At 41.1% G+C, this 9,707-nt stretch overlaps 1 long non-coding RNA gene across 1 annotated transcript; it reads left to right on the plus strand.

Moving 5' to 3' along the window:
• The first annotated feature begins 338 nt into the window (after positions 1–338).
• On the plus strand, positions 339–4,142 carry LOC111834630 (uncharacterized). The gene is made up of 2 exons (XR_002836045.2): positions 339–432; positions 3,486–4,142. It is a non-coding gene; the product is annotated as an uncharacterized lncRNA (long non-coding RNA).
• Positions 4,143–9,707: the final 5,565 nt, after the last annotated feature.

Below are 9,707 nucleotides of genomic sequence, written 5' to 3' on the forward strand. Positions count from 1 at the left end.
AAAAATGTAAAGAAAAAATACATAAAACAAATTAACCTGCACTTTACCTTTGAAAAGAATCAGTTGTGATCACGTGACGCTCGGCAGACAAAACATATACATAATACTCCTATTGCAAGACCTCGCTCATTCATCAGGTTAAAATTTATTTAAATTTTTTTGCTAGTCTTGCAAAACACTCGCAAACCAAGTTACTCGCAATCCGAGGTTTGACTGTATTTTTCTTTTTGTAAAGACCCATTTTCCCTTACTGTGAATAATTTAGTGTTTTGGGCAAAGACAATACTTTTTTCGACAGTAGGTGGCAGTGTGAGACTGTGGTTTACTTCAGTAACGGTAGTCTGTAGCGCGCGCCTCGCCGTTTCCCTCATAACGACGGAGAATTCGGCAAAGGAGAGCTAAGTCTCCCTGTCTTTCTTTCCTGTATTACAAGTAAGTAATGTTCTAAACCCCCATAAAACTCTTGGTGTTTGTTAGCAAACACTGAGAGATTAATTGAGAGACTGAAGTATGCGGTTAGATATTTTTGTTTTACAGTCTTGAGAGTAGTTTTGCGTCGAATAGCAGCAATGGCGGCTACACGCTTGATTATTTCGCTTGTCAGCGCCCTAGTTGGTGGTAAACTGTTAGTCTGGGCCACGTGTCTCCTCTAGCATTGTTAAATTAGCACTCTGACTTAATTTAAATGAATGGTCATGTTCGAGATGAGATATGTAAAGTGTGATTTATAAATGGTTTAATGTTTTTTCTGGATTTGTTTACTGATACTATTTATTTATGTCTGAGCGATACTTGACAGTACCTTAGTGTTAGTGCATGGAGGATGAATTTACGACTAAGATGTGTTTAGGAAGTTGAGTAAATAAATGTGAAAATTGGATGCAGAGACACTTTGAGTTAGTTACGGGTTTAATATTTATTGCGTAATGCGTGTGTTTCACAAACATGATGTGTATTGAGACACAGTAAATGTACAGTACTAATACTGAAGATGGACATTGGACAAAATATGCAGTATTAAGTGGACAAGTTACATGAATGAGTTGTATACTAATAAGTAATGGCGGAGAACTCAGCAAAGGAAAGCTGCGTCTCCCTGCCTCATCATTTCTTTCCTGTATTACAGGTCAGTAATGTGCTAAAATCCCATAAAACTGTTGGTGTTTGTTAGCAAACACTGAGAGATTAATTGAGAGACTGAAGTATGCGGTTAGATGTTTGTTTTACAGTCTTGAGAGTAGTTTAATTGCCTCGAATAGCAGCAATGGTGGCGACACGCTTGATTATTTAGCTTGCCAGCGTGCTAGTTGGTGGTAAACTGTTAGTCTGGGCCACATGTGTCCTCTAGCATTGTTAAATTGGCAATTAGCTGTTACATTTGCCGGCGATTCGGAGGAAGACTCTAATTATGAAGACTGTGACTTCAAAAAGCGGTTTGAGTTTCCAAATCTTGAGAGGGGTGTGATGAGATCTGTAATGTCAGAAGCGTGTTGTGACCAGGTTGATTCTGACGGACCCCAGATGGTTGTACCTGTGGAGGAGCCCCCTGCTCAGTCCTCTAGTGATCCCCTACAATGTGAAGCTGAGTCCTGTGGGGATTGTACACAAGACGTAGAGATAGAGGCCCTAGCATCCTCTGGATGTGAATCTGAGGAGCAAACAGACAGGGAACGGCCACAACGTAATAGGCCTTCCACTAGGGGTGCACCGATCGATCGGCCTCGATCACGTTAATTTGAGGGGATCAGAAATCGACCATATTCCCATGAGATCCACCGATCTTAGTTATATGCTTTTAACTCTTTGGGGTCGAGTATGTCGTCGACGACATCGCGTACTTTTCGCGTCTATTTCAGTTTATAAATATCTCGCTGAAATCTTAATGTATAATCATGAAAAAAACGCTGGCTAAATCCGTAATCTGTCTTCTTTTCAAAACGTCCATTGTCGGAAGTATTAAAGTTTTTTTAATTAGGTTAAATCGGCAAAAAAGTAAACCATGTCATCTTACTTTGTTTTACCTGCATCGGGGGCGTGTAGTACCGCTCTCACCCGAAGATCGCTATTCACATTCTAAATAGCCGCATTAGCGCGTATTCAAATCGCATTCGCATGGTAATTTGATTAACAGCGCAACGGTGAAACGCGATCCAGATACATCCCCTTCAGCGCCATAAAAGGGGGTTGGGGACGTGGCCAGGTGACAATGGCTCATTCATACACATGAAAGTTGCTACATATTCAATGAAAGGAGCCAGAAATAGTTACATGAGTTAGGTTTTTCTTATTTATTTATCCAAATTAATGTTGCATCTACACCATTTAGTCATCTTCATGTAGCCAAGACTTTGGTGATCAGATATCTGGGATCAAAACAAACTGCCAGCATTGCTTACTATGTACTTTTATAATGTTTCTGCAAGTGTTCCAAACTGCATTTTGCAATGTCTATACTTTGATGTCAAATTTCAAACTTAACAAAAATCTGACATATTTACAATATATATTAAAATAAAGATGAGTGTAATGGCAAAACAAATATATAAGAAATAATTTATTTGCCATGAATTAAGTGTGATGAAATGTGTGATCATGCCCCAGTCAGTGAAAGCGTGTTTCCTACCCCTAGGCCCCAGAGGGTTAAATCAGCCTTTTCTCCCATTCCCGAGAGAGGTGCAGTGCAGGCTGCCTCCCTCCCTATTTTTTGGACAAGTGTGTCATAACAGCTATATATATATATTTTTTTTTACAAAATTAGAGAAATTAAAGTCTGGAAGAAAAAATATGATTTTGTAGTTCAAACAGCAATGCTCATTTATATGTTCATTTATATTTGAGGACACTACCTCATGTTTTGTGAGTATTCATATCAATTTACTCAATAAAAATGGAAACATTGAAGTAACTGTCTTTTAGTTATGAAAGAAACAAGATCGGCAAAAAAAAATCGAGATCGGCAGGTAAGGTTGCCTAAGGATCGGTGATCGTTGATCGGCCAGAAAACTGCAATCGGTGCACCCCTACCTTCCACTATACTGACTTATAGGCCAGGTGTCCCTGTTAAAACGGACTGCGACTACAGTTAGATATACATTGACGTTGCTCAACAGGATAGGGTGCCTTAACAGCTAGTAGGTAGTAAGGAGGGGTTGAAAGTTTTAGTCGTGGGGACATGCCTATTCCTGGTGGGGGGAGGGTGTAGCGCCCTATGGAAATGAGTAGTAATATTAGAGGGGAAAGTGTGGGATTTTGTAGGGGTTAATATTGTGGGCTGACATGTTCATATTATGCACTCGCCTGTTTTTTTTTTATGGGTGAAATCTTAGCAAAACATGATTGCTTGAGATGCTTTCTTTTCATGCTGAATTTTATGCACCGACCTTATTAGTGTGCCATTCTTGTTCAACAGAGTTGATATGTTGATATGATACGAATGGCATTGCCTTGATGGACACTGTTACGAGGCTTTTTTTTTTTTTGGCCAGTTGCATCTATAAGAAAGGCCCGGGAAAAAGACAGGTTGACCTTGTGTGTGGAGGGAAAAATGCAAGAAAAGAGAGCAGGAGAGAGCACAGGGTTGTTGGCTGCTGGCGGATCGGTGCAGAGAGTCCGTACGGGATCCTTCTCTGAGGAAGAAGCAGAGGAGAGCTGGGTAGCACAGCGAACTGGCCTGATTTAGGGTTCAGACTGGAGCCATAGGTAACCCGAGCCAAAGGGGTTTTCTTCGATCGCCGGACAGTCACGAGGAGCAGAGTTAATCCCAGCGAATTTAAACTGCACCATGAGCTGAAGCTAGTGGGACCTTGGCCAGCTTGGACCGAAACACTGCCCGGAGCTGTGGACCAACAATCTCACGACTTGAATTTTTGCACCTCCTTGGATGTGTGAGTGCTCCTGTCTAGTATGAGCTCCAATGTGCACCAACTAGCCGGCATAAAGTCTGTGATTCTCTTGGCACATACCCGAGTACTCTCCTTTTACAGTATGTGTATTCAATTGATTGTGTCTTTTTTATGCATAAGAGAAAACATTGTAGTCAATGTACAAATTGGTCAAATGTGTTTGTTTTTGTTTCCTGCTTAAAGTGTAATGTAATGAACTGGGGAGGTGTGAAAGGGAATTAAGACAGCATTTTCAATTTTTTTCTGTTTCTATCATATGTTCCTAATTTTTCCGGGGTTGCATTAACTCATAATTGTAAGGGGTGCAGTGTTTCCCCTAGGTTTACAGCTTTGGGGGGTAACATCTGAACTAAACATCAAAACATTTCTTTTTATGACAATTATCCACAAAGTGTGGAGCTTTTGTCACTGCAGTGTATCTTTCTGGGCTTCTGGAAGAACATTTCTAGAGCCTCTTGATATGGGAAGTCAGAAACGTCTGGCCCATTTATTGAGATCCGCATGCAAGGCTGCAAGATGGTCTCCTTGCAACCTATTGTGGATGTTTGTCTTGACCTGCAAATACATTAACTGTTAGGCTTTAAAACTGATAGCTGATAGCTTAAAGCAGAAAATCCCGTTGTGAAACATATTTATTGCCCTATTCATGGTTGAGGAGTCCCTCTCACAGTTTACACTGCTGACCAGGTGATATGACCCATGGTTGACGTGACATATTTTCCGACGCACGCTCTCTGTCCAGTGGTGGGAGTGTGCTCACCTGTGTCTGTGCGCGCGCATCGGGGTGGAACTGCCACGCGCAATACACAGAGCAGAGGAGAATTGTAAACGCGCAACCGTGTAGAGACAAAAATGACAAGCTGTTGTGTAAATAAGTTAACATAAGGCTATTTAGTTTGTTTAATAAAAGGACAATGTATAGACCTGTTCTATAGGAAGGGTAACCTTAAATGACTTCTGTTGTGATCTGGCGCTTTATAGAAAATAAAATTAACTTGACCTTCAAGGGGAGGCGGGGCACCCCCCTAATATAATGGTAGGGGAAACATTGGGGTGTGTAAAAGGAAGGTATTGGTGTAGAGTATCGGAAGCCTTACAGGTTGAGGGTCGGAGATAATAAATGGCCATCAGCGTGTTAGGTTGAACGAGGGTGAAATTATTTCAAAGGGGAGTATTTTAGAGAATACCCAGGACTTCTCCCGGTATACACCAAGTTGAGAATCATACCCTAGAAAAGTAGAAACGCATATGGTGGGCATTCTACTGCTGGTCCATACTGTTCCCCCTGTATTCTTGCACCAAGGGGGGATGTTCTTAACTTTGCCGAGTGTGGGTGGGTATATAATGAAATTAAAATGACATATGGATGGGACACTAGGCTTGTCCAAATTGCCATTAGTTACATGTTTGGCTTGGCCAGCATGCTGTTTTGCTCAAGGGCTCAATGGACATGTGACTATTTTGCTGAGGTGGGGCTTGAATTGGTGACCTTCTGATTACAGGCACCAAGGTTTTAAGCCACAGAGCCACATACTGCCCCCCAAACCTAACTTGCCCTTTAGCTTTTGTGTAGTTGCCCTAGTTTGTGCACATTTTAAAAGAATTTAACCGTTTGTTGATGTTTGTTGTTTTTATTCACTGTAGCAGTTTAGATTATTCATTTAATTATTCATTTTCAGTGCTGCGCAAAGCAATATGTACACTTAGATGTAGGACTGGACGATATGGCAAATTTATATCACGATATATTTCTTAATTTTGGTCGATACGATATAATTCTGATATCGATATGGACAATATTAAAAAGCCTGTAAAGGAAAAAACTGCCGAGGACACACACAATGGATGTCTGCAAACTGAATTTGCAAAGTCTATAATACCTCCAGGCTCCTCCTATTAAAATTATATAATTTAAAAAAAAATAAAAACAGTACAAAAAAAATAAGGTTCACTTTTTATTTGTATTTAGCCTTTACAAACAAGAAATGTGAAATAAACTATCAAATAAATAAAACTGTCAGACTCAGCTTATTAACAATAATATATTTCCATTTAAACTAGAACAGGCTGGTTATTCATATAAATTGAAACAACAAACAAACTGCTTCAGCCAGGATAAAGAAATAAAAATAATAAAATAAATAAAGAGTGAGCAACAACAAAAACACATTGCTCTGGCCGGAACATTGAGTGTTGATGACACCCTATGACAGGCTCTAGAGGTTTCTGGCAAGAAATACAAGCTGGTTTACATTATCTGGCTTCAGTGATGCCCTTTTACACGTGACAATGTTGCCACCTGTACTAAAAACTCTCTCAGAGGGGGAGCTTGTGGCTTGAATGCACAAGTAATGTTGTGCCAGTTGGCTTACTCTGGGGAAGTTCTTTTGATAGACTTTCCACCAATCCAGAGGGTTTGAGTCATTGTCAGTATCTGGAGAAAGAAGGTAGTTGCTGAGCTCCCTCTCAACTGCCTGCTGTGCACTCAAGCCTTCTGTGTTAGTAGTAGTGGTGAGCCTGTTTGCAAAAAAGCTAGCCAGAGACTGCTTTGTTCTCTTGGCTGGAGCACAAGCATCTCCCATGGCTTCTTTTGTGGACTCCTCTTCCCTTACCACATCAGCTCTCTCTCCCTTCAGCATCTCCAACACAGCTCTCTCTTTGATGTATTCTCTCTTCTCCTCCATAGTGTACTGAAGCTTAAATCTTGGGTCAACGAGGCATGCCATGTCAAGTAGATCATCCATGGTTGGGTCATCATACTTTTTGTTAAGGTATCCCATCACTGTTGTCTTTATGGTCCTGGTGAGCTCTGTGTCATCCTTTGACTCCTTCAAGATGGAGGTGTTGATGAGATGCATCACCGGTTTTAGGAATGATACACTGACATAGGATTCACCGGACAATGCATCAGTGAATTCGAGGAGTGGGCTTAGAGCTGCATCTATAGACTCTAAAACATCTACATCTTGCCAGGTAGGAATTAGTGGCCTGGTCTTCTTGTCCTTTGAGAGGACCTCTGTGATGGCCCTTTTCTGCTCCAGAACCTGCTTCACCATTTGTTGACGGGAGCCCCATCTTGTTGGTGTTTCACTGATGAGTTTGTGCTTTGGCAAGTGATACTCCTCCTGAGCAGTTGCCAGGTCCTTCTTCCATGAATAGGAGAAGGCAGCCACTATCTTTTTACTGACTCAAATAGCTCTGTCCACTCGCTTGTCTTGGTTAACTTTCTCTGCAAACAGAGAGAAAAAAAAATATTCCAGATTGCAATAGTTATCATTTGTATTTATATTTCAACTACAATTTATATTGTTATTATTATTTTTTTTATTAAGAATATTATTTTTCAGAAAAATTCACAATTCTGCTTATAAATTATTTTCACATCTGATTTGGCAAAAAAAAGTAAACATCTGTTCCCCATGCCAGTAAAACACATTTGAATTTAATTGAGAGAACTGTGAATAATCTATACAAATATGTATGTCTTGACTAAAGACTAAATTAATTCCCTATAAAATCGCTTAAAAAGAGGGAAAGAAATCATAATAAAAATTATGCCACTAAGCCAACTAATTATTAATCCTCTTCCAGAAGGAGGTGCTGTTTCCCGCATTTTCCTGGTAACATTTGGACACAAAGTAGCGCAGTGGTCATGAATTACTTTATAAGGAATTATAGTAAAAATTAAATGAAAATGACAAACTTTTCTGAATAGAGTAAGTTTCCTTTTTAGACACATTCATTTAAAAAAAACAGCGCCACATTTTGACTGTGAAACGTGCAGTGCTCATGTTTATTTAGCAAAGTCAAAGCCTTTATGAAAATCTATTTGAAGCGGCCAGCGCTGATATTATGGCGAGCATTTGCATGAACTGTGTATAACTTACCAATGGCAGAGTTCAATCGATGCCCGAAGCATTGTAGTCTTGCCCATCCATTCAACTCAGCGGCTTTGATGATATTGGTCCCTCTATCTGTGGTGATGAAGACCTGTTGCTCGTCGCTGAGTCCCCAGGAGGCAAGCGCATCTGCAAGTCCGGCTGCAATTGCTTCGCCCGTGTGATCCTCTGGAAAGTAGACCGTCTGGAGGCATAAGCTGACAAGATTCCAATCTTTGTCAATAAAGTGGACTGTCAGGCTCAAGTACGGTTCCGAGGTTCAACTAGACCAGAGGTCAGCTGTGGTCGCAAAATACGACACTGACTTAAGTTGCTCCTCCAACCTGTCCCTAACTTCACTATAAAGTGCAGGTATAGCTGTGCGTGAAAAATATTTTCAACTAGGGATCTCGAATCGGAGGTCAATGACTGACATCATTTTTCTGAAGCCCACGCTATCCACCATACTAAATGGCATCATGTCCTTAGCCAAGAAGTTTGTAACAGCCCTAGTAATGTCTTTATGACGTTTAGACTGTTTGTCATAAGGTAGGAATGCAGCCATCTGTGTTTGCTTCATTGACTTCTCTGGTTTTGGTGTCGGGGAGGGGGATGGAGGTGGTGGTGATGGTTCGGGGACAGGTTGGCTTAAACTTTTATGATGCCTCATCTTCTGACTCTCAGTATGTCCTATCGGGTGGAACTGCTTCAAATGGTGGAACAGATTTGATGTGTTCCCGCTGCTAGTCGGCACCACTCTCCGGCACATTTTGCAGAGCACCGAAACCTGAAGTTTATCCGAACTTAAAAAGCCAAACCACTTCCACACCACTGAATTAGTCTTTCCTGTCTTATCAACTATTTCGTCTGCTTTCTTACTTATGGAATTTTGTTGATCCACATCTGTGTTGCAGTCAGGGGTACTCATTTTGTTGCTAAAACTTTCCGCAACGGAGCTTAACCAACTACTGCTGAGCGCTGGCAGCGTGTCTGTGATGTACGTCATCACGCAATTCTGTTCTGCTCTTTCTGACGGCTGAGCACTGAACGTCATTCAGTGACAAATGCTAATGTATAAAATTATATATATATATATTCAAATGTATATCGAAATATCGGAAATGTGTTTAAAAATCGTATCACCGTTATTGAAAAAAATTCTATCGCGATATACACTCACCTAAAGGATTATTAGGAACACCATACTAATACGGTGTTTGACCCCCTTTCGCCTTCAGAACTGCCTTAATTCTATGTGGCATTGATTCAACAAGGTGCTGAAAGCATTCTTTAGAAATGTTGGCCCATATTGATAGGATAGCATCTTGCAGTTGATGGAGATTTGTGGGATGCACATTCAGGGCACGAAGCTCCCGTTCCACCATATCCCAAAGATGCTCTATTGGGTTGAGATCTGGTGACTGTGGGGGCCATTGTAGTACAGTGAACTCATTGTCATGTTCAAGAAACCAATTTGAAATGATTCGAGCTTTGTGACATGGTGCATTATCCTGCTGGAAGTAGCCATCAGAGGATGGGTACATGGTGGTCATAAAGGGATGGACATGGTCAGAAACAATGCTCAGGTAGGCCGTGGCATATAAACGATGCCCAATTGGCACTAAGGGGCCTAAAGTGTGCCAAGAAAACATCCCCCATACCATTACACCACCACCACCAGCCTGCACAGTGGTAACAAGGCATGATGGATCCATGTTCTCATTCTGTTTACGCCAAATTCTGACTCTACCATTTGAATGTCTCAACAGAAATCAAGACTCATCAGACCAGGCAACATTTTTCCAGTCTTCAACTGTCCAATTTTGGTGAGCTCGTGCAAATTGTAGCCTCTTTTTCCTATTTGTAGTGGAGATGAGTGGTACCCGGTGGGGTCTTCTGCTGTTGTAGCCCATCCGCCTCAAGGTTG

This window comes from Paramormyrops kingsleyae, chromosome 9 (genome assembly GCF_048594095.1).
Source record: "Paramormyrops kingsleyae isolate MSU_618 chromosome 9, PKINGS_0.4, whole genome shotgun sequence".
In the NCBI taxonomy this organism is placed as follows: domain Eukaryota; kingdom Metazoa; phylum Chordata; class Actinopteri; order Osteoglossiformes; family Mormyridae; genus Paramormyrops; species Paramormyrops kingsleyae.